This window comes from Cryptomeria japonica, chromosome 8, assembly GCF_030272615.1.
Source record: "Cryptomeria japonica chromosome 8, Sugi_1.0, whole genome shotgun sequence".
Classification (NCBI taxonomy): domain Eukaryota; kingdom Viridiplantae; phylum Streptophyta; class Pinopsida; order Cupressales; family Cupressaceae; genus Cryptomeria; species Cryptomeria japonica.
The window spans coordinates 600,570,486-600,597,649 of record NC_081412.1 but is presented as its reverse complement, the minus strand read 5'-3'; positions in this window follow the sequence as shown (position 1 = coordinate 600,597,649).

The window sequence follows — 27,164 nt, the reverse complement described above, 5'->3', positions numbered from 1 at the left end:
TATCTCCCCAATCATAGACATTTCAAATTCTTCTTGCATCTTATTAGAAAAGTCTTTACACAATCCATCTTCTCCTCCAAAAATTATATCATCAACAAAAACTTCAATAACCAAGATGTCATCATTGGTCACTTTGAAATATAAGTTTATGTCAACATTACCTTTAGTGTAACCAAGCTTCATAAGATATTTGTCCAATCTAGCATACCAAGCTCTAGGAGCTTGCTTCAATCCATATAAAGTTTTCCTCAACCTGCAAACCATATCTTTGTCATTTGTCAAAGAAAATCCATCAAGTTGTTCAATGTAAACTTCCTCTTCAAGATCACCATTCAGAAATGCACATTTAACATCCATTTGATATACTTTATAGTTCTTGTGTGCTGCAAATGCTAGAAATAGTTTGACTGCCTCAATTCTGGCTACCGGTGCAAAGGTTTCATTGTAATCAATTCCCTCTTTTTGTGAATATCCCTTACACACTAATCTTTCTTTGTTTCTTATTACCTTACCATCTTTATTAAGTTTATTTCTGAATACCCATTTAGTTCCAATTACATTTTTGTTTTTAGGTCGGGGAACCAATGTCCATGTGTTATTCTTTTCAATTTGTTCCAATTCATCTTCCATAGCTTTAATCCAATGTTTATCTTCGCATGCCTCAATAACTGATGTTGGTTCAATTTCAGAAATTAAGCATACCTCTTCATTTGTCAGTCTTCCTGTACTCATAACTCCTTGATATTTATTCTTAATTATCTGACTTTCAAAGTGATTCAATCTTATATACCTGGGTGTATTCACTTGATGTTGTTCTTCAGTCACTGTGGAATTCTTTGATGATGTCGGTGTGACTGGATCAACATTTTGTACCGGTGCATTCAGTGTAGGTTCATTTGTGATTATCTCAACTGTCAGTTCAGATTCCATAGACCTTGAGTCTCTTCTAAAGTGTTCATCAATCTTCACATTTGCACTTTCAATGATTTTCTGCAATCTTTTATTAAAACATATATATGCCTTTCTCTTAGATGAATACCCAAGAAATATTCCTTCATCACTTCTAGGATCAAATTTGCCAATATACTCATCTCTCCTAATATAACATTTACTTCCAAATATTTTGAAATATTTAAGAGTATGAGTATTACCAAACCATAGTTCATGAGGTGTCTTATAGGTTTCACCTTTGATGTGAACTCTGTTGAAAGTGTAAACCGGTGTATTTACTTCTTCTCTCCAATACACATGAGGTAGATTTGCTTCTGGTATCATGCTTCTAGCTGCATCCAGAATAGTTTTGTTCTTCCTTTCCACAACTCCATTCTGCTGGGGTGTCTGAGGTGCTGATAGTTGTCTTCTGATTCCATTCACTTCATAGAATGTATTAAATTCCTTAGATGTGAATTAACCTCCTTGATCTGATCTTAAACATTTGATTTTCTTACCGATTTCATTCTCTACCATTGCCTTGAATAGTTTGAATTTCCCAAAAGCTTCTAATTTCTCCCTCAGAAAAGTAACCCAACACATTCTAGAATAATCATCAATGATTAGCATAAAATATATATCTACTTGTAGACTTCTAGTTCTTGTCGGACCACATAAATCAGTATGAATTAGATCAATAACATTATTGGATTTCTCTGGAATACTCTTAAAATTTGTTCTAACTTGCTTTCCAAATTGACATTCCTTACATACCAGATTGTAAGGTTTTACAATCTTAGGTAAATCCCTTACTGCCTTAGTTTTATTGATCTTCACAATGCAGTCAAAATTTACATGACAAAGTCTTTTATGCCATAACCAACTTTCATCAATATGTGCAATTAAGCATGTCTTCTCATTGTTATTCAAGTGAAAGATATTACCTCTAGTCTGATTACCAGTTGAAATTTCCAAACCAATTATGTTCAAGATTTTGCATTTACCATTCTTGAATTTTAACTGAAATCCTTTTTCAACTAATTAACCAACACTCAAAAGATTGTGCTTCAAACCTTCAACATAATAAACATTGTTAGTATTGTGCTTACCATCAAAAGATATAGTGCCTTTTCCTCTAATCAAACAAGCTTTATCATCCCCAAATCTTACTAGACCTCCATTGTATTTCTAAAAAGTCAAGAATTTATTTTTATCACCAGTCATATGATGTGAACATCCAGAATCAATGATTCATTCATCCCTTTCTTCAATTTTAGCTGCCAGGGCCTTCTCTACCGGTTGTACAATAAGTGTCGATGGATCTTCTGTTATTGCAACAAAAGCCCATCCATTGTCTGTTGGTTCCTCATCAGAATCATCAATAACTCCTTCATCAACATAGTAACATGATTTATCTCTATTCTTCTTAAATATGTATCTCTGATAATCAGGGTTAGGCTTATATGTCCTTTTAGGTTCTTCTCTTAATCTTGCATGTCTATCAAGACACCTAGATGCCAGATGACCAATTTAATTGTAGTTAAAACATTTAAATGGTGTTTTACCTTCATACTTACTTCCAACTAGACCTTTAGGCATTTTCCTTGCAAATAGTGCTTCAAGATCTTCAAGTTATTCATTTTCTCTTCTAATGTCTTCAAGTTCCTTTCCATACAGTGGTTTCCAATCATATTTCTTAGATGATGATGATGATGATGTAGATGATGATGATGCTTTGAAAGCCAAATCTGACTTAGTTGTAGCAACAGGACCAAACTCCTCAAGCTCAAAGATGAAAGTTTTCCAACCAAAGTATCTCTGGATATTGATGTATTAGGCATAGTTCTTAATTCATTAATAGCAGTTACTTTCATTTTGTATACCGGTGAAAATTCTCTTAAATCTTTAGAAATAATCTCATCTTCACTTAAGGATCCTCCACAACATTGTATACCCAAAACAATTTCATTAACTGTTTCCATAAAAGCATAAATCCTTTCATCTTCTTCCATTTTTAGATTTTCATACTTGACCTGGAAGCATTCCAGTTTTGCAATTTTGACAGTGGTATCACCTTCATTCAATGTCTCCAATTTGTCCCAAATAGATTTAGTAGTAGATCGATCTGATAATCCCATGATTTGCTGATTTGACAATGCGCTCAAAAGTGCTTCTCTTGCTTTGCAATCATTCTCTTGATCTTTAGCCAAGTTTGGTGGATTAGGTTGACTCTATGTAGGACCAACATAACCATTCTTTGTAACATCCCATATATCTCTTCCAATGCAATTCAGATGTGTCTCCATTCTAATCTTCCATATACCATAATTAGTTCCATCAAGTTTCGGACTGTCCTTCCTGAAATAGCTAGTTGCCATAGAATCTCCTCAAGCTCTTAAACTTTTGCAAAAAGAGGACTAGCTCTAATACCAATTGTTAGGACCTGGAGGCAACTGAGAGGGGGGGTGAATCATTTGTCTAATAATTTCAACCCAAATATAACTTAATCAAACTTGATGAATAATATCGGTAAAACAAACTTAATGTCGGTTGACAGTTTAATAGTTAATAACAATACCGGTGAAACTTAATGCATGAAACAGAAAGAGAAATAATGTCGACAACACATAACATAGATATTTGTACGTGGAAACCCTGTAAGGGGAAAACCACGGTGGGAAACCTCACCCACAATTAGATGATACTACTATAGATAGTATGTGTGTACAAATGGGGTTTGCACATGCAGAAAGGCCAGCTGCCTAGAGCTCACTGCTCAATCACAAAATGAGAGTCACACTGACTACAATAGGATGGTTAAATCCTAGATGATGTACAACTCAAAATAGCATCTTCATATGTTGGATTCACTACCGATTAAGCTCTGATTATCTCCTTCATACCTTCCTTGAATTTTTAAATGATATTTGCGTGAGTAGCTCTGCTTATATTCGCATATACCGAATATCACAACCTTATAATACCTTTTTCATACCATATTAATCTCACAATTGAGATCTTACATATATACCAAAACCTAAGACCAAATGTGTAGGTCGGCTCACTAAGAATATTACAATTAAATAAATTACAAATGAGTCAATATTTGATGCATCATGTCAGCTCAATGCATTTATAATAATAACCAATCAATAAATCATCTTCATAATGTGTCATGCTGATCTAGAATAGATAACGCATGTTGGTCCATAACCTAAACCAATTTGCCGGTAACAACAAATATGCCAACTCGACTAGACCAATAACCAAATCACCAAAACCAAGTATCCAAACCATGTCTTCGATATAACCAAGTAATCTCCAGATGATAACAAGTCATCCTATGTGCTGGTGAACAATATAACATGCCAGTGAACCAGATACCGGTGACTGTGCATGTCACTGAACATGCCGATGAACATAACAAAAGATCTCCAGAAAGATAAATGTTGATAAGTGTTGACAAGTGTTGACATCAATGAAAAAACCAATGCAACACATCCATAATACCAACATGAGCCGCATGTGTTAGCTTTACCAAATTTCAACAAAATATTTCAAGTGGACTGTGATGCAAGTGGGAATGCAATTGGAGTCGTGTTAGGTCGGGAAGGGAGACCAATAGCTTATTTCAGTGAAAAGTTGAATGATACTAGGAGATATTCAGTGTATGATTAGGAATTTTATACCATAGTTCAAGCCTTGAAGAAGTGGAGACACTACTTTTTGCATAAGGAGTTTGTGTTGTATATTGATCATCAAGCCTTGCAGTATTTGAATAGTCAGAGTAAGTTGAATCAAAGACATATGAGATGGGTAGAGTTTTTGTAGAGTTACACCTTTGTGTTGAAGCATAAAAGTGGAAGGTCAAACAAATTTGTTGATGCATTGAGTAGAAGAAGAAGTTTGTTGAAAAAGATGAGAGTGACATTATTAGGATATGAAAAGTTGAAAACCTTGTATGATGATGACCCAGATTTTGCAGAACTTGGGAAAGAATGTAGAGCATCAGTTATGGTAGATAGGAGTAAGTGGTTGAGTTATTTCATTTAGGATGGGATGTTATTCTGAGGAGTTTAGTTGTGGATACCTAAGAATTCTATGAGGGAGAATCCAATAAAGAAGAAGTATAGTGGAGGATTAGTCGGACACTTTAGTATTGACAAAATAGTAGCATTGGTGAGTAAACATTACTTTTGGCCTCAGATTGATAAGGATGTCAAGAAATTTGTGCAAAGTTATAGAGTTATTCAAATTGCAAAGGGTAGTAGTCAGAATATAGGATTTTATAAACCTTTGATAGTACTAGAGAGACCTTGGGAGGACATAAGCATGGATTTCATATTTGGATTACCTAAGACATGGAGAGGGAATGATTCTATATTTGTGGTGGTGGAAAGATTCTCAAAGATGGCTCATTCCATACCTTGTAAGAAGACATCAGATGCAGTACATGTTGCGGACCTATTTTTCAAAGAGGTATTGAGATTACATGGATTACCTAAGAGCATAGTTCCAGACAGAGATACTAATTTTGCTGGTTATTTTTTTAGAACACTTTAGAAGAAGATGAAGATATATTTGTAACTCAATTCTAATTTTCACCCACAAACTAATGGATAGAAAGAGGTAGTAAATAGGAGTTTGGGAAATTTGTTGAGATGCTTAGTTGGAGAGAAAATCAGAAGTTGGGATTTGATTGTTGCACAAGAAAAGTTTGCCTACAATAATTCAGTGAATAGGAGTACTAGAAGAACACCTTTTGAGATTGTTACTGAAGCACACCCTAGAGGTATATTAGACTTGAGGGATATCAGTAATGAAGACAAGAGGAGTGCAAAAGCGTAAGAATTTACGGATCACATGAAGGCCTTACATATTCAGGTTAAACAACAATTGGAGGATATGAACAACAAGTATAATGAGAAAGAAAATGAGAAGAAAAGACATAAGGAATTTGAAGTTGGCGATGAAGTGGTGTACCTGAGGAAGGAAATATTTCCAGTTGGAACCTATAACAAGTTGTAGATGAGAAAGTTTAGACCTTGCAAGATCTTGAGGAAATTCAGTTTTGGAAATGCATATGAAGTGGAGCTACATGATAGTTTTAGTATTTCACCTATATTCAACATTCTAGATCTACATCAGTATCATGAATCAAAGTTTAGTGAAAATAGTATTGCACACTTGGAGAAGTTGTTTCCCAGAAGAAACTAGATCATATTAAAGACATTTTGGACAGTAGGATTGGGTGTAGCACCCAGAGCAATTAGTACAAGGAGTATCTCGTGAAATTGAAGGACAGAGCGGTTGAAGATTATTCTTGGATTTCTCAGGAAGAGGTAGATCATCATGGTTTTCCTCTAACCCCAGCAAAGTGAGAGACTCACTTTTTCAAGAACCCCAAATGTCTAATACAAGAGCATCCCCAGTTCTTGGGAATCTTGCATCAACCAAAAACATTTATTTTCAATCTGTTTTATGTTTTGCAGTTTTAACATTTATTTTTACATTTTCTTTAGTTTTTTCACCTAATCTTGTGGAGATATATTTTGCTTCTAAACATGGTTATCTTCCTTATTCCTGAGCCACAGGACGTTTGGATCATTTTCCGGCAAGTTATCGCTTCCAGATTCCAACACAGTTTTCTGGCTTAGAACCTCGGAACCACTTGGACCTATTTGCTATTGGTGAATCTTGCGGATCCTTTTCTTAACTTGCAGAGCTCCACTTCGTTGTTTCCAACATCCCTTGGCATGCGGTTGACCTTCCCTCTTATTTGCACTTCTTCCTTTGGATTTTTTGGAGGATTTTCATTGGCGGAGGCCGACCTGGTGGTTTTACACATTCCATCATGTTCATCATTGTTTGATTCTTCCTAGGATGACCAGATCCCTCTAGACCATATAAATAAATGTAATTTAGCCTGTAGTAGGGGGTGGTCATAACCAGGAAGATCTTTCTTGAGGTTAAGAGGTCTGGTATTGACCCAAACTGTAATTAAGCATGTTTGCATCAGGCTAGTGAGTCAAATCTTGTAGCCCTCATATTGTTGGTAGATTGTAAACAATTTTTATGATATAATCAATTATTTTTCCATTCCCTTCATCATCTTTTCTTTTTTTTGTTGTGTTTTACTCTTGTTGCATGGTCTGGATAGATCTCATGGAGGTCCCTCCTAACTGTATTTGCACCAATGTGTGATCATGAAAAATGAGATCAGGTCATTTAGGACCTAATCCCACTTTCATCCATACATTGGAATACGAAAGAGCCTAAGGAAGTGATTCACTTTGACTTCCTCTTGTGAAAGAGAGTCAAAGAATACTTTGTGGGTTTCTATTACTTTGTTGATATGAAAGGGAATATATTAGATGTAGGGGAATATAAAACTATCACTAGTAGAAATATGGCAAATAAATGACCAGGTAACTAAAACTGTTAGTCATGACAAGTAAATGACCCAATTCTAGTCATTTTTTGTAACACAACTATAAATGACTAAATAAATGACCAATTTGATTGTGGGGTAAAATCACAACTAAATAATTAGTCACACAAACAAAAATGACTTAATAAAAGACTAAATAAATGACTACTGCCCTATACAATATGATATTAACATGACCACAAGTAAAGTGGGTAGTTAAAAAAATATCTAGAATTAGTGCATGGTTGATTGTATTGCATGCACAGGGTCAATAGAAAATTTGGGGAATTATCGGCATGCATGTGCACAAAGTAGAGTAGATTTGGGAAATTTGGAAAGAGCTTGTTGTTGGTGTAGAAGTTGTTGTTGTTGTTGTTGCAAAATAGAGCCTAGATCGAGTAGAAGAGATTGTTGTTGGTGCAGAACATAACCTAGATCAAGTATATGAGCTTGTTGTTAGTGCGTGGGAGTGGGGATCGAGGACAGTAAATCTTGTTGTTGGTGTCCAAGAGTGGGTCTCAAGCGCGTGGGAGTGGGGATCGAGGACAGTAAATCTTGTTGTTGGTGTCCAAGAGTGGGTCTCAAGTACAATAGAGTTTGTATGGGCGATGAATCTTTTTTGAAGAGGACCTAGAGACTTTCGAAAAGGAGAGCAGGGAATTCAAAGCTTGTTGCAATGATTTTGAAGTCGGGGAAGCCCTCTATAGTGAAGTTGAATTTGGTGATGCCCTCAGCAGTGAATTCATAAGTAATTTAAAATACTCATTGCAATGATAAATTTAGTTGAAGTAGGAACTTTTGATTGGCCAGTTGTTGGGGATTTTACTTATAGAATCTTTTTTTCGGTATTTATTTTGTAATATGTTTATGTACAAGATAGTTTATTATATTAAGTGTAATATGTATTCTCTAGTAGAGACAATTTATAGTTTAAAGTTTAGTTTTTATAGTATTTATTTATGGTTTCTCATAAAAGAAGTCATGTAAATATGATACTAAAAATAAAATTTTCAATATATGTAAACTCAGTAGCATGGTAAAGACCTAGTGCAATCTCTTAAAGTTTTGTAGTTGAGGAACTTGTGTGGTCTGCCTAGGTTCAATATACACTTAATCTCAATAAAATAGACCATAAATGTTGGAAAAATGTGGGAAACTTGTTAAGAATATATTCCAAGACCTTATTCCAATATTAACAAGTTTTCAAACCTTAACTATATCGCACACTCTCATAAAGGTGCCCTATAAACTTACACAAGATTCACCCATTGGGGGGAAAAAAAGATACTTAAAATATTAAAGCCATTATAGAAAATTGACATTCTCAAACTTTGCAATCGAGAACCAAAAAATCCATTAAATTGGGTATTCTTAAACATTATAATCAATAAACACAATTCTAAGTGTAAACCAAACATAACCAACATAAGTGTCATTGAAAATTCTAAGTTGGGCCTTATCTTCTAGTTACACCACCAAACTTCCCAAGGAAGTGGGACTCATACTAGAAGCTATAATTAATGCATGTTGATCTTATATAACAAGACAAAACACGTCCATCAACATTCAACCTTGCAATGGCCAATCTAATATGATCCTCTACCTTGAAAATATTCTTCTAGTAGGAAGAAAACTCTAAATTAGTCTTTCCCATGCTAGCTAAAACTACGTGAATTTTAGATCTCAATCCAACTATAGTTCTTCCCTTCTTAACTACTTCCATTGCATGATATTCTACCTGGAATAATCTCCTTGCAAGACTCCATGTGGTCACATTTGTGTCATACTGGTTCCCAAACACCTTTGTAATGGGGCTTTCTTGAATTTGTTGGGTTTTCAAAGGTTATTTTGAGAGTTTATAAGGATTCAAAAGTGCATAAAGCTTAAGGATAACTTTAAGAAACCCCCCTCTAAAAAAATATAAAACCTTGGCAAATGTTTTAGATTTTTTATAAAAAAACATTCTATTGGCAAATCTGTCAGTTTTTTTTAATTATTCTTATTGGCAATTTTTTTTAATCATAATTTTTTGTAGAAAATGTTGGCTAATCTAAAACAATAATAGGAAATTCATTAATCACTATGGTGAATACTTCTATTTAAAATAACATTATAAACAAAACGAAAACGCAACTCTGAGTGTAAACCAAACATAACCAACATAAGTGTCATTGAAAATTCTAAGTTGGGCCTTGTCTGCTAGCTACACCACCAATCTTCCCACAAGAAGTGGGGACTCATACAGGAAGCTATAATTAATGCACTTTGACCTTATATAACGAGACAAAACACAACCATTGGCAATCAACCCTACAATAGCCACTCCAATATGATCATTTACCTTGACAATATACTTCTAGTAGGAAGAAAACTCTAAAAGGTTAGTCTGTGAGTTTATAAGCCTTCAAAAGTGCCTAAAACTAGTTCTTGTCTATGGCCCAATAGGTACTTCTACTGTGTTAGGTCTCTAATCATCGAAAGATGAGTAGTTGTGTGTAAAGACCTTAAGGTCTATATGATCTAGATCTTTGTACTTACTCGTTGTACAATATAGATTCAAACTAGTTTAGAAATAGAAATACACACTACAAGGAGCTCCAAATGGCTTATAGAACATTCAGATAATTAATAGTGCTTACAGAGATTTAGAGAATTAATAAACATATTTTATCTTAGGAACTGTGAATTTAGGAATTGATTCATACGTATAATTGACATAGAGATTCTTAACAACAACACTTTAATAGGAATTGATTCATATGTATAATTGACATAGAGATTCTTAACAACAACACTTTAAGCATACAACTTTTACAGAGCTCAATATAGATCTTGATGCCTTAGAGGGGCACTATTAAAAAGTACACGACCTTCACTATAATCTAAAATTGTGAGTTGTGAATTGATCTGATTTGAATCTATTGTTGTTGTGGCATGCTCTATGGCCTTCCTATTTCATTTGGCACTCACTCTATTTCATATTTTACATCTCTGTGAAAGACAATTTTAGCATTCCTAATCCATTCACTCTTTTGAGAACTTCTAATTTATTTTTCACCAACCACACTAAAAAGAAGTCATCAATCTCATATATCAAAATCTACAACCTTTTTAAATCTATATTTCTCTCAAGAACATGCTTGTCCATCATTCAATAACCATCACAAACTCATGGAACTCTTTACACCTATATTTCATGTTAACAAAATTGCTTGGAACCGTTGAAATCTAATCGCTAGTCAATAGGGCATGTGAACCATTAATAAACCTTAACAAATTATATTGTATACTATTGTTAAATAATATGGAACAACATTTCCACGTGATTTCCACATGACTTAAGAAGAATAACATGTTTTTACAAGGAAACATCTAAAACCCTTGTCTAAGGTTTAAGACCTTATAGAATATTCTTGACCAAACATGTTCATAACATGGATTTATAAGGAGAATTACCTTTATGATAGAGACCTATTATTTTTTATGCCTTGATCAATGTTATTAACTTAAAGTTCAAAAACCCTTGCTTACACCCTTCACATATACCCATGCATCAAACATCAACTTTGTATCTTGCAATGGATTAAACATCAAACCAACATGTATGTCCACTCTACCTTTGACAATACACTTGTTTGGACAACCCTCAAAGCATAAATACATTTTCCACTCTTAAATTTTGTCTTGAATATCACAAAAACTCTCATATGTCATAAATTTTATTGCTTCTACACAAGTTTTTTGATGTTCCAAATAAGTGTAGGTGACCGTATGCATAAGATATGCTATCTACAAAGAAACTCATATTTTAATGCTATGATCTCAAGACCTCATTAGACCTCAAACCAAAATTTATATCTTGAATGGATTCCTCAATAGCTTCCTTCATTAGATCCAAGAAATCCTCCAAAATGTTAACCATGACTTTTGCATTTATTGTAATTTTATCAATCAGATTATTATTATTTCTTGAAATAGGAAACTAAATTAATATTGGAATGAAAAATATTACAGATGGATCAATGTCTAAGGTTGAATATGGATCAACGTCGAAGGTTGAATACAGATCAATACCATGCATATGATGAGAAAGTAGCCAATGAGAGGGACATGTAAAATTATCCATGTCCATGTAATTATTGTCTTGGTGAAAAGGTGAAAAAAAATGTGATTTATCGACATATGATCAGATATGGGCATAGTGGTATAAGCCCTTGGGATTATAATATTGTGAAGATATGATATAATTGTAGAGTGTGAGAGATTAAGAGGAAACAAACATAGATGAAGTGGCACCAAAGATAGATGAAGAGGCAATAATGTTAGACAAAGGGTTTAAAGTTGATAGAATGTTGAATGAGGATCTAAACAATGATTGGTCCAGGTCAGTGGAGAATTATTTAAAGCTTGTGTATGCTAATTGCAAGTTAAGTTGTTTGACAATAATCCTTCAAATTCTTAACTTGCAAGTGGTTCATAGTTGGACAAACGAGAGTGTAGATCATTTATTGGAATTATTAAGTTTGTTGTTACCACCTAACTCCATATTTCCAACAAAATGAAGTCAATGTAAAAAGTAAATCAGTAAGCTAGGCTTAGGGAATGAAAAGATCCACACATGTGTGAATGGTTGTGTATTATTTCATAATAATCTTGCAAGTGAGAGTGAATTTTTGAAATGTCATGAAGCAAAGTATAGACAAGGGTTCAAATTAGTTGTGGCTCCTTCAAAGGTTCTGCACCACTTTCTAATACCCATGATTACTCTGAATGTATAGGTGTAGAGACATTGCTGAAATTATGCAATGGAATTCCCAAATTAAGAGCACTGATGGAAAACAACGATATGTGCCTAATTCTAAAACATGGATGGAATTTGATAACAAATGGTCTGATTTTTCTCAAAACCCTCATACATAAGGTTGGGTTTAGATCTAGATGGGATGAGCTAATTCTCAGATCAAAGTAATAAATGGTCAACTTGGCCAGTGTTTTTAATAAATTATAATTTTCCTCCATGGTTAGCAACTAAACCATTTTTCTTAATGTTATCATTGATTATACCAAGAAATAAAAGTGTGACTTCAAATACAATCGATGCTTATCTAGAGTCGTTATATGATGAACTAATGGAATTGTGGAAAGGAATTGAAGAAATTCAATCTTTTAGGGATGGTCATTCAATCAAATTCACTTTAAGAGCTTCTTTATTGCTTACAATTCATGATCTTCCTACATATGGCACATTGTTTGGTCTCAATGTTCATGGATACCATGGATGTCCTACTTGCAACTTTAAGGATTTTGTAAGACACTCAAGAAGTTTCCATAAGTATATTTATTGTGGACATTGCTTAAATTGGATTATCCATATCTTTGACAAAAAACATGTTTCAATGGTCAAGAAGAGAATCGTAAAGCACCATTTCTAATAAAGAGTGATTACATTATTGAGAATGGACAAAAAAGAATGTCATTTATGAAAATGTTTGGATTGCTAGAAGTAGATATGATCCATGTAATGAAAGCGGTATAAAATGGCTGTGCATATTCTATAAGTTGTCATACTTTAAGGATATAGCCATTAGGCATACTGTGGACTTTATGCATACTAAGAAAAATATAGCCTATCCTATTATAAAAACTATTTTTGGTGCTTTTGATATTGTTTCATCACATGAAGACTTTCGACAACTAAATATTTGTCAAAATATTTGGGTTGAAAAATATGATGATGAAAAATATAGAAAATCTAGTGTTCCTTATGTCTAGACAAAGGAACAATGTGCATAATTCTTATAATTGATGTATCAAACTCGCTTTCCCACCGGATATGTAAGTAGTAGTATTAGAAGCCAAAATGAATTTAATAGCTTAAGAGGCCTCTAGACCCATGACTATCATGTCATAATCGAGAATATTTTACCTATTGTGGTAAATATATCAAGTTTGGCAAAGGGACCCAGATTGGCAATTATAAGGTTGGGCTTAATATTAAAGAGAATGAATTTACATGTATTAGATCCTTTGAACTTTGATAGTTTGAGGGAGGAGATTGTTGAAGTCCTTTGTCTATTGGAACAAGAATTTCCACCAACAATATTTAACATTTATATGCATCGTTTGATACATCTAGAATATAAACTAGATCATTGTGGCCCAGTATGAATGAGATGGATGTATCCTATAAAATGATATATGAAGGTTTTGAAAAAAATTGTTCATACTAGGGAAAAACTGGAAGGAAACAAGTCTAAGGGATATTCATGCAAGAGGTTGTGAGATTTTGCATAGAATATATGAAGAATTTTGAAAATGTCGATCGATGTGTATGGGATGATGATGAAGATGAGAGATTCGCAGGTGAAGTATTGGAAGGAAATGGATGTAACTTCATGCTATCACATCAAGAAAGAAGTGTGATACATGCCTATATTCTTCAAAACACATCTTCGTTCAATAAGTGGCATAGGTAAAAAAATGCATAATAATTTACTTACTCTATTGCATTTACATATTTATATTATTAATATTACTATTTATATGTTAATATTCTATGTAGAAAATATGACGAGAATCAAACTTGGATGCAACATCAAACTCAAAAGCACAGACGTCATGATTTGATTGGAGGTGATTTTCTTTTAAACTTTGAAGAATGGATTGTTAATGCAGTTAGTGATGAAAAAGAAGAAGGTCAAGATATAACAATGGAGGAAAGTGAGCTTTCACAATCTCCACATTTATGGGCTATGTGTTTTAGTAGATGTGGGCCTATAGTAGTCATTTAAGAGTGGAAGAAAAAGACAAAGGAAAGACAAATCGTGATTGTGTTGTTAGTGCTATATTTATTCATGAAACTGAGAAGAAATTTTATGTTGGATTCATCCAAAAAATTATTCGAGTGGATTTTGGTAAAAATAGTCCTATATTATTAAAATATAAGTGGATCCGACCATTTGCAGTACAATTTGATATATATGGATTTAATACACGACATTTTTTATCAGAGACGGATGAATCATATGTTTCTTCTCTTCAAATTAACCAATCATTTCTAATTGATGATGTAAGAAGCCCAGGATGTATGTATGTCATTCAAATAGAGTCTCATTCGAAACAAAAATCTATGGAATTTGTTGATATAATGCCTGATGGGCTATATGTTAATTTACAAGAAACTGTCGAAGAAGTAGATGAAGATGATGATGGAGTGTTTGGAGAAAAAATTTTGATTACCAACAAATATATTGGGAGAGAGAATGTATTACATATCGCAGATGAGGATGAGGAAGAAAATCAAGTAGATGCAGCCATGAGTGATCGGAATTATGATCTTGCTAGCAATGCAGATGATTATGATGATGTTTTCACCTTAACTTTCTAGCTAATTCTCACCTAAACTTTGGTTATATGTATGGTGTAATTTATTATTGAATATAATAAAGATCTGAGTATAGGTGTGCTTATTCACTATTATTTTAGTGATACAATTATGAATGTAATCATCATTATTCTACTAGTACATTATAAATAAAACCTGAGATGTTCACTGTTGATTTGAAGTGCTCATTCACTGTTGTTTTAGTGATAGATTTTTTAATGTAACCATCATTATTCGGTCGGTACATTGTATACAAAACCTGAGATGTTCACTTTTAATTTGAAGTTCTTATTCATTGTTGTTTTAGTAATACAATTCTGAATGTAATCAACATTATTTTGTTTGTACATTGTATACAAAACCTGAGATGTTCACTACTAGTTTGAAGCACTTATTCACTGTTGTTTTAGTGATATATTTTTGAATGTAATCATCATTATTTTGTTGGTAGATTGTATACAAAACTTGAGATGCTCATTGTTGATTTAAAGTGCATTTGAATTTAGGTTCAATTAAAGTTCTTAGTTTTCTTACTTTGGTTGAAATTAATTTTGTTTAGTTAGAATATAATTTCTTGTATGTCCTGTATTTTTTCTAGATGCTAGACTTTTCTAACTTCTCTAGAACTGCTAGATATGTCATGTATTTGTTGGTTATCTCTAGTGTTTTTTCTCGCCTCTGTGTTCTCTAAGTGCTAGGGTTCTCCAAAAAAAATTAAAATTTTGTCTTAGTGTTGAGCTTGTAGCTTTTCCCTTGTGTGCATCCTAGTTCTTTTCCCTTGTTGACCTAATTCATTCGGTTACCAATTGGCTAAGTTGTAGCTTATGGCTTACAATTCATGATAGTTATTGGTCCTATGCATTAGGAAAATTGTTTGACCAGTTGCCTTTTTATTGATAAGTTTTATTGTTCATTGAAGAGACACAAATTTTGTCTCTCTAGCCCCCAATGGGCACGTATGGTCGTCAGTATATAAGTGAGGTTAAAATCCATCGAAGATACTTGGTCTATCATTGTGATGGATTTTATGTCTCTTTGACCCCCCATGGGAAAAATGTAACCGGTTGGCATGTGAATCCAAAATACATCAAGTGTTCCATCGGGATTAGAGAGATGTTCTTCTTGTCTCTTCGACCCCAATGAAAGGTGATGAGAAAATGAGTGGGCCCATATCCATCAAAGAGACTTCTTCTATCGAGAGGATAGTTTTGATGTCCTCTCAACTTCTGATAGACATATGAAAGATTTGTTTTGTTGATGGGCCCCACTCATTGAAGAGGGTCTTTGAGAATCGAAGAGATAAATTTTGTGTCTCTTCGACCCTCAAAGGGTAGGATGTAACCAGTACAACAAGTGTTCCATCAGGTTCAAAGAGACATGTTCTTCTTCTCTCTTCAATCCCCAATGAAAGGTAACAAGTAAATGAGTGGGCCCATATCTGTTGAAGAGACTTCTTCTATTGAGAGGGCAGTTTTGATGTCCTCTCAACTTCCGATAAACAAAAGAAAGAGTTGGTTTGTAGATGGGCCTCACTCATTGAAGAGGGTCTTTGGGGATCGAAGAGCTAAATTTTGTGTCTCTTCAACCCCCAATGGTCAAGATGTAACCGATTGGCATATGGGTCTCGGAATACAACAAGTGTTCCATCGGGTTCGGAGAGATGTTCTTATCTCTTTGATCACTGATGAAAGGAGATGAGAAAACTGGTGGGTTATAAAGATTCACGGGCATCAAAGGGACATTTATATGGTTTATTGCGTGGCTTCTCCCCACTCATCATATGCTAAAGAGATATTTTGATGGTGTCTTTGGTTCCCAATCTCCAAGAAAGATGAATGTTGTGTCAAAGAAATAAATTCAAATTTCATCGACAAGAGGTTCAAATCTGGGAAACCAACTCCACTGGAAATAATTGACATGGCATGTGTAATTTTTTATGGGCCAACATCAACACAAGTTAAATTGATAATCTATCCTCAATTGGTGATTTTGTTCATGATCATACAAGATGGAGAAAGCAAGTTTAGAAGTGTTGCAGAGGGCCACTTTTAAGTTGCAGAGGTGACAACACCATAGCAAGTAAGTGTCTTTGAGCTTGTAATTAAGTTTTGAGATAGACTTTGGGGAGATCTGATTAAGTGTTGTGTAATAAAGTATTGAGGTGGGAATTAAAATTTAAGAGGAATTTCAATAAAAACTGAGAATGGCATGAACCCAAGAGACAGAAAAACGAAAAACCAAACCCTGCAACTATGACTAGACAAAAGTTAGAGTCTAGAAATTTTGAGTCTAAGAGAGAGAGAAAAGAAAAACTAGACCCTGCACCTAGGACTAGACAAAATTTAGAGTCCAGACATTTTGAGCCTGAGCCTAAGAGAGAGGGAAAAAAAACCTACACCCTACACCTAGGACTAGAAGTTAGAGTCTAGACATTTAAATTAGGATTTAATCGACCATATGCTTGGTTTGTCCCCAAAAATTAGTACAACGGTGAGTAGAAATGCGAGTGTATAAAGGCTTGAAGATAAAGAAAAAGAGCTTGGGGATATCTTGACCCCAGATAGAGCAAAAGACATTTTCAGGTTCCATTATGTGACAATGCATAAGAGAAGGGATGCTTGTAACCCATGGAGGAAGAATTTAGGGAAATTGGTGGTCCCTAATGTGTTTTTAAATGTGGAATTAATGAAGATAATTGCAAGAAAGTATGACCCAAAGACTAGGGCAATTTATGCTGAAGATGGAACTTGTTTTTGCTTGATTGATAGGCATGAGATTTGTAATATTTTTCAACTAGATGATACTATGGACATGAAGTTCACTAAGGGGGATCTCCGGTTGGAGTATAAGAAAATGTATAATGATTACAAAAGATGGAGATTTCCCATGCAAAGACCTAGAGATGAGAGGGGTAATCTGGTGCAATTTCAACCCAATGAGAATCTGCTATTCTCTTCCATTTTATTCACTATTTAAGCAGCATGTCAAGTATTGGGTTGTGAGGCACACATAAACATGCAATTGGCATCCATAGTTTTGGTTATAGATATTTAGATCCCTGGAGCTCAACTCTTTGATTATGCCCATTTTGTAGCTGAGAAGATTCATGAAGGACTTGTTGCTATTCAGAAGAAGGATAATGAGATTAATTTCAAATACTATTCTCTCTTGATGCACATACTTTTATTTCAAGGTCAGGAACAAGGATTATGGAGAGAGCCCTCGAGGATTCGAACTTATGATCGAAATGGAAACTGGTGTTGTGTGCAAATGTGAGAGAAATAACTACATTGTGTTTGAGGAGTTCTTTGTTAAGTTGTTATGTTTATTGTTTGAATATCATTATAATTACAGCTTGTCTCCTAAGATTCAAAGGTTCTTGAGGCCCAAAGATTTTGGTCTACTGGAAAAGATAAATCACAATTGGGGTGACTAGTACTGTACGAGGGATTGTACTAGGATTAGAGTGTTTGGATTTGAAGGAGCACCTTATATGCTTCCTAAAATTATGCCAGATAGGGTTTCTTATCTTGAAATCATAAGAAAGATGATTGAATTCAATTACATGCATTTTATTTTACATGATAAGCAATCATTCTTTCCCAGTACTCTATGTTTTGGAGATTTTATAGCTCACTCATCTCATGGATATGCACTTATTATTGATAAATTAAAATATTATAATTTATCTCATGCATATCTAAGGAGTTTCTTTGACCCTGAGGGTGTCATTACCATGTTTAGAGCCACTCAAAAGTTGGGGCCTTACCCTCATAGATATTGGACTCGTAATGATTTGTTTAGGAATACATCAGAGGAAGAGGCAGCAAAAAGGATTGGGATCTGCAACAAAATCATGGTTGCAAAAAAGTGGAAAGTAGTACACTTTCGAGGATATAGGGGTGATTTTTTCTGAAATTGAGGACCCAAAAAAGAGGGTTGAAATGATGATGCAACATGAGATTGAAATTGTAAGGTGTATTGTACCACCTTTTATATTCACTACAATTGGGGAGCCTCCATATGAGCTAGAAATAGAAGATGTACAGGCTCAGACAGTAACTCTAATTGCTCATATATCCCCTCAACCAACCCCACAAACAAAAAATTTCAATTGATTTGAGTAGCTCAGAGGAAGGAGAGATTAGTGGGGAACATGAATATGAGAAAATTATACCACCCATCGTGCAAGAATATGAGCCCCCTCCTGAGAGGGAAAAAATATAAATTGAACCTATTCATGAATTGTTTGATGACATCAGGCAACTAGCTTCAAATATATTTGTCTCTGATGACAATTTTATTAGTTCTCGTGAATTCAAGGATTTTTTGATTGAGCATAGAGGAAAGGAAATCATTGAAAGAGACAAGGACATCGGTCCTAAAATAAAAATCCAATTGAGTCAAGAACTCTCTCACAGAATAGAAAAACAAATGAAGGATATGACTTCAAAAAAGAGGAGAGCATTGTTGAAGGAGGTTGGAGTGATGATTAAACCTGGCCGGTACATGAGTTCAAAAATTAGATTTGATACCTTCAGAATGAGATAGAAAATGAGTGTGAGTTTGAGTGTAGAATCTATTGATAAATTTACACAGGGTCTAGGTATAATCCTGACAATCACACATTGTGTACATGTTCTCTCTATCCACCTAGCAGAAAACCATTATTAGTTGAGGACCCAAGTCATATTTGTGGACAACTTATGGTATATAGACTCAAAGATACAGATCTTACTGAAGCAACTAATTTTATAGTTAATTCAACCCATTTCACCAAAGATCGCATGTTAAAGTTAGTTAAGGAGAAGCAAATCTTGAACAATAAAAATGAAGAATTGAGAGAGGAAAATACTGCTCTAAGGGATAAATTAGTCCAATCAATGTCTTTGTACCAAGATTTAGGTGAACGTGACCAATCCCTTCTCCAAGGACAAACAGTTGAGGCCTACTAGAGATACAAGGCAAAAAAGGCACAAGTAAAGATACAATAGTTAAATATTGAATTGAAGTCCACCAAGTTCAATTTAGCTTCTACATTGCTAAAGGATAGATTTGGTAAAATGGTGCCACATATTGAAATGTCATGGTATATCTACGTAAGGACTTACAAGGCCCTTCAGGAGCATAAAAGACTACAAGATAAGATTGAATTAGAAAAAGAGAGGATGAAAGTGCATGGTCCTATCATCAATAGTGTTTTTGATGAAATCAATAATTTGATTGAAAAACATGAAAGGTATCATAAGACACTTGTAGATGAACTTGATGCCTTTGATAAGATGCAGAATTTGTCTATTCCTTCTTTATTCAATGAACAAGGTGAAATTAAGGAGCAAGAATAATTGAAGAATAAAGTCTCCCAACTACTACCCAATGCTCTGAATCTCGTGAATAATGAAGATAAACTTATTGATAGTACGAGCAACAAATTGGAGATGATGATCTCTTTGGAACATGCAATGAGGATTGCCAATGATAGTACAATCACCCATGTTGCCCAAGATATTAAGGACATTTGAACCATTGATAAAGAAACATCAATAATGTTCTAAATTTAGTTTTGCCTTTTTGAGCAAGAGGGTTTGATATGAATGGTTCTCCATTTTTTAATTTGCTCCAGTAGGGCATGAAGTTTGTGACATAGTAACAAAAGAACTTAAACTTTTCATTCAGTTACTTCAGATAGACACCTTGTCAGATCAGGTAGGCCATGGGTGGTCTATGGAGTCGTCAATGAAATTGAATCTAGTTGAAGACGAAGAGGATATTGTCAAGTAACCTTGTCAAAAAAATTCTCAGCCATTTCTTTTTTCTTCTTATTCAATGATCAGTTATGTCCACCTAGCTATAGAAAAGACACGTCGTATCCATGTCGTTACTTCAAAATTTGATATGATTTCATCTCTTTCTTTTAGTTGCAGTTTCTTCAAGTGGCTTGCAAGTTTCAAGGCCTTGTTGGAGAATTTTCGCAGTAATTAAAGGGAATCTTTTATATTGTTTCATCTGGCCTGAAGCTTATTAGCATTATCTATCCTTATAAAGAGAATACCATGGACTGGCGTACTTCCAAAAATATTGTCTAAGGATAGCATAGTAGAATAGTACCAATCCAAGGTGTTAAGATAGCATGCTTTAAGTTGCATAAGTCTTTCTTGATACAATAACAACTTAGTATCATGGGATTTGGATCGTTATCAGATATATTTCCAGTTTATCAATCTATATTTTATGGGTTTGTGTTACTTATTTTTAGCTTTCTTTTATTCAAAGAATTAAAATGTTGAAAGTAATTAATACTGAGTGTACGAGTGTGATTTGGATCAATAAGCATGATTTGATGACAATATCTCATAAGTGTTAATGGAAGGCTTTAAGTAATTGTGTTATGAAGATTGGTGTTCTATTGATTCAAGTTGTTGATTTATACATTATTGTTTATTTGGACTTCAAAAAGACTTTAAAGTGCAAATTAGATCATAGTGATCGTAATGTTGAAATTTTAGAGACAAATTATGAGCACTTTCGTAGAGGCCAAGAATAATGAATATTTATTGCATCTTGGTTCGACAAATAGGCAAGTTGTAAATCCACTAAGTAGTATATTGTTTGTTTAATAGTGTTTATTGGAATTTTATAGGCAAGAGCTCTATGTATATAAGACATAATATGATATTTGTTTCTAATAGGCAAGAAAAAGAGTGCAAAGAAAATGCGAAGAAAAAAAAAGGAAAGTAAAGATACAATGTTGTCAACTCGTAGAAGTCAACACATTTGTGATTTAACAAATGCAGTTGGTGAAAAGAATAGTTCTAATAATGTGCATCCTCATATAGCACCACATGGTGATGTGCAACCTGATATATGGCACATGGTGATGTGCAACATCCGGATGATCTCTTAGCACGAAGTATACAAGAGATTATTGGAAAAATATGGTAACAATGGAACAATAAGTCTACAGGTGATTTATTCAAGATTAAAGGATGTGTTTGAAGTGAAATCTGTGGAGATTGGTATTGATCTATCTACTCATGCCACACTTGATGTGGCCAAGGAGCATAAAGTTTTGGTTAATGAAAGTCATTAAGAGAGACCGCTTGCATCTGGTGTGCCTCAAAGTGCACCTGTTGGATCTACAACTTTAATACAACTAGTGGTAGTGGTTTAATAGAAGTTGTGTCTGCTTTTGTCAGAAGACAAAGATTGAATCAAGATTTGTACATATATAAAAAGAGGAATACAAAATAAATAAAATTAGAAGGCAAGAAGCCATTATTGGTTGAGGTATTGAGAGATGTTGAGCCCATTGGGCCAAATGTTGCAAGGTGGACCTTTGAGTTATGTGTAAGATGTAGAGCCCATTTGGATATTTGCAAACCAAATTTAGCAGAGCAAGATCCACGAAGAGTAAAAAATGTTATACAAAAAATGGAAAATGCTTTTGAGACTACTGGTGGAAAAATCTCTAGAAAATATTACAAGCAAAAGATGAGACTTTTGATGAACAATTTTAGATACAATTACAAAAAAATAATCTTGAAGGGAAAAGAGAGGTTAGACTCCACTCTATCTCCCAAATAGTGAGAGGCATTGAAAGAAAGTTTGTGTTCTGAAGAATATTTGACAATGAGTAACAAAGGCAAGAGAGAAAGACATAATGTGAGGTCTAGATATACATTTGGTTGAGGTGGGTTGCAGGCCAAAATTGACAAATTTGGAGTAAGTGTATCGTTTTTCCTTCAATTACATTGTCTTATTTATTTTGATTTTTTTTAAACTGACTATATGCTAAAATTGACATTGTATTCTAGGTAGAAAATAGTAATAGAGAACTAGGTGCAAAAATTATTGCCAATCATATGGCAAAACTAGATTCTAGTAAATCTAAGAGTAGGATGAAGTCAAAGTCTAGTTTGTCAATAGAGATTTCATAGCCATATGTTAGATGCCCAATTGTAAGAGCCTCTCCAAATCATGTCAACACAAATGAAGAGTACTAACATGCAATAAGTTGCATATACAGTCTCACTAAGAAAGTTTTACAGTTGGATGCCTTCGTTAATCCTATAGTTTCTGCATGGAATGACAATAATTCCATGGATTCAAATGAGGTAAGAGGCTCTATCAATCTCATTTCTTCTTGTTTGGTAATTTTGTATACAAATGCCTCTTAATATGTAGATTAAATTCTAAGCGTAGAAGAATCCAAGCTAGTTTCTTTATTGTTGGCGTGATCCAAAAAATGTTATTTTGGAAAAATTTATAGCTTGCATTCTTTACTTGACTATTGAATGCTTTGTATATTTTTTTGCATGATGGTTAAACCACATGTAGAGAAATGTTATCAAAGCAACACAAAAATAGAAACACTTTCATTTCAATAGACCTACCAATATTGTAAGTGATCATGATGAACTGGACAAGAATTTGCACCACAATCATAGTTGTGTTGATGTTGAGGTAATATAATAGTTGTTGTCAGTTATCTGTCCCATTTTTTATCATGCTTCATGCTTAAAATTTTCACAACAGTGACATCGTTATTTTTAGAGTTTTTTATTCCCAATAAAATGTTTCAGTTAACTGCAACTCTCTTAGATTTATTTTTATTATTATTTTCATGCCTTGTAAATTGCAGTTCATGTTGTACGTAACCCCTTAAATTATTCTTTTTTATCTTTTATTTGTAATCTAACTTCCATGCATTTGAAAGGCATGAAGTTTTGCAATGTTTAGAACAAGCAGTTGGCTTCTTTAAGTCCGCTATTTTTAGTCGTTTGAATAATGAAGTCATTCAGTTCTATTTATTTGTAAGTGACTCTTGATTTCAATATAGTTTTATGTGTTACGTTTTATCTTTGTCTTGTTGTATGCAAAGTCTAATTGAGAGCATTTTTTATGAAAGTGTTTATTCCATTCTTTGTTTCTAAAAGTGTTAAATTTTATTTCTAATTATATTACCAGCATAGTATAAGTGCTATTTTGTTTAAATCCTTTACTTTTCTTTTGGAAAAAATTATAGCTTTTGCATTCTTTGACTATATTAATTTTTGGGTGATGATTAAACCACATGCAAAGCAATTATATGAAAGTAGAACAAAATAAAAAGACCCTATCAATACACCTCTCTGCAAAGTTACACAATTTCATGTCAATGTTGATAATCATTATTATACTAAACTCGACGAGCATGATATCCAGAGTAGTAGTAGTGTTGAACTCAAGGTGAGTGCTACCAAACCACATGCAAGTAAGTAATATTCAAGTAAGTTAGAATAGTAGTGAATTGTAATTAGCTAACTTATGCATACAAGATTATGGAAATAAGCAAGAACATATAACTTAAATATGGAAGTTTAGAGCTTAGTTGTAATAGAGTACATACATAGATTTTGACAATGCATTATTGCATTGTGTTCGAGTATGTCAGGGTCCTCAATTGAGGGGACTTTGATTTCCAATCCATGTCTCTTTCTAGAGTACTCATAAATTCTAGCACTATTGTAGTCTTGCCCTCCATTTGTTTGTACCTTGCAATGAGTTAGTTTTTTTTTTTCAGAGTAAAAAGTTGTTTCTTTGTTAATCAACAAAATAAAAAAATCACATACAAAAACTAATTTGTCATTTTTTAGTTTTTATAAATATGTATCGAATGTTTATCTGTGTGTTATCGAATATTTTATCTCAAAATGATGTGTAGTTTTTTTTTGTTTTTGCATAAATATATTGATAAACTCCAAGAAAGGGGCTATTGTTATGGTGTTGGATCTGTTGATGGTGTTGTTGTGGGCATTGGGCGGATTCACTCACTATCTATTGTACATGGATAGTGATATCTCCATCTGGCTCAATTGTAGTACTTTGGGAATTTGATATGTATCATTGGGAACCAACGGTCTACAAGACCATTTGTCAACCCACTCTTCTGATTCACATTCTTCCCAAAAACAATACATGCAAGAAGAGCAAAAACATACCATCTGTCTCGTATAAATTACTAGTGAACTTGCATTTGAACTCATAAATGAGTGCATGTCACTCGATCCTGCAACTGTACAACAATCTAGATAGTTTTCAATGTTAGATTCAGTGATCAGCCAAAAATATTTGTGAACCATTGACGTACCTGGATTACCTGGACCCATCGTAGAATTACACCATCGCACAATTATTTCTACATCTATCAACTCGACACCACCTTCATACTTCAATTATTTTCTAGCTAGGGCTCTTTTTACACATGCTCCTACACCATCATGCTCTCCCTTACCATGTCCAGCCTCAGTGAAATTCCAAAAATGTTGTACAGCGCTTGTGATATGCATCCTTGTCAATCAATAAAACATCCTTGCATTCTTGAATTGTGTGGTGTAATTATCTGACCATATTAAGTGTCGGTTGTATTGTATGTTTCTTTCCTTTAAATTATCATAGAAAACTTTAAAGCATCCTTGTACAAACTCCAATGAATGAGTACGATCATCACTTATGTAGAAGTGATACTCTTACAAATTGTATATCCTCCTTCGTGCTATCATCTGCATGCATGAATGTTATGTGTACAAAAATAGAAACTTGTGTAGAATGATAATACATAGATTGCACTTCATTTTGAGGTTGTAGTGTATAATTTTCAGCAAAATCAACAATAGAGACAATGGTGTCAAGAGGAAATGTGTCCTTACATAACTTGAATTGCTCATATAACTACCAAGCTCTATGTGTATGCATCATATACTCATAAAGTAGTTTCTCTTGAAATATTTTCATAAATTCAGCTACACATCATTTTTCACTAACTCACATCTCTTCAAATCTTTTCCATCTTTAACTTCATATGTGAATGTCTTTTATTTTTCAAAAGAAGCTAGTTTCCTACCAATTTCATGTGTGCTCTCCAAATGTACATATCTTGGTAAATGTTGCAAACCACCACATATAGCACAAGAACCTTCCAAACAAGGCATCTTATAATAAATGCAACCATCATGTCTATTACATAGCACACTTGAAATAAATTTTCTTACCAACTTAAAAGGTTCTTGCATATTGCATTACTGCAAAACATCATTAGTGCACAAAGTAGAACAAATATGACGAAAAATATCATAGTGCATGGAAAATTCAATATGCATCCTACAACAACACTTGGTGCGTAAATGATTAATCTTAATATAGAAAGGTTTTGCCATTTCAAAAAAAATTTGAAAAATTCTTATTTGAGGAAACTTTTCAAGGAATCTTTCATAAAATTTTGTTTGAGTCATATCCAAATAGTGTTTGGCATGAGGCTCACAATTTGTAGACCCGATTCGCCTTTTAACAACATCTCTTTGGTTGGGAGAAACACTTGTGTTGTCATGCCAAAAAAATTCAATTAATGTTCTTAGTGCATCAACAACCTTGTATTTGCGTGGTAGTCTACCTAAGAATGCCCAAAGATAATTATTGTTAGGTTCCTCTATTTTTTCTCACCTTTGTAATGCTTTACTTAATTTTGTTCTACTAACATTTAATGACTTACTTGTTTTGCTTATCAAACGATCTTTTTTTATTTTCTTGATCATTATGGTTGATATAATGACACGTCGAGTAGCATTAGAATCTTTAGTATGTGATTTTGAACCAATAGCTTGATATCCATCAAATAGATTTCTCACCATAGTTCTTTCGCTGTTACTTTCAGATGATCTTAGGCCTAGAATTTTCGTTCTCTAAAATTCAAATTTTTAATTATTTGAACAATTAATTGACATCTTGCGGTTTGATCTAAGTTTAATTTATTTAATTATTATTATTATTATTTAACTTGTGTTTGCACAAGGTCCCATTCTGTGAGTCACTACAGTGAGCTAGGAGACCACTCCTTGGTCATATGTTCGTCTTCGACAGTCCCCTTGCAACCACCTCATACTCGAAAAAAAGACTGTCAAATCACGATAAAGAAACTCATTATATAATCATCATTACATTAAATAATTGAAAGTCATCAATAACGTCATTAATAACATCACATTAAAATAATGTAGTTACACACATTTATTAGCATTATAATATCAAATGTCAATAATATCAGTTTGACAAATAAAAGTAATCTAGAACTTATTGATCTAAATCAGATCGTGACACTTTCAAATCACGAGAGAGAGAGAGAGAGAGAGAGAGAGAGAGAGAGAGAGAGAGAGAGAGAGAGATTTAATCACGTAAGAGTACTAAAAGGATCTACAAAGAGAGAGGGCGTGGGGAGGGGGGGAGAGAGTCTCAAGGGTAGTGACTAAAAATACTTGATCACCTTTAATAAGACTAAAAGGAGAGAATGAGAGAGAGAAAGAGACTAAAAATATTTAATAATCACCTAAGAAAACTAAAGAGGGAGGGAGAAAGAGAGAAAATACTTTTTATTTTTAATCACCCTCT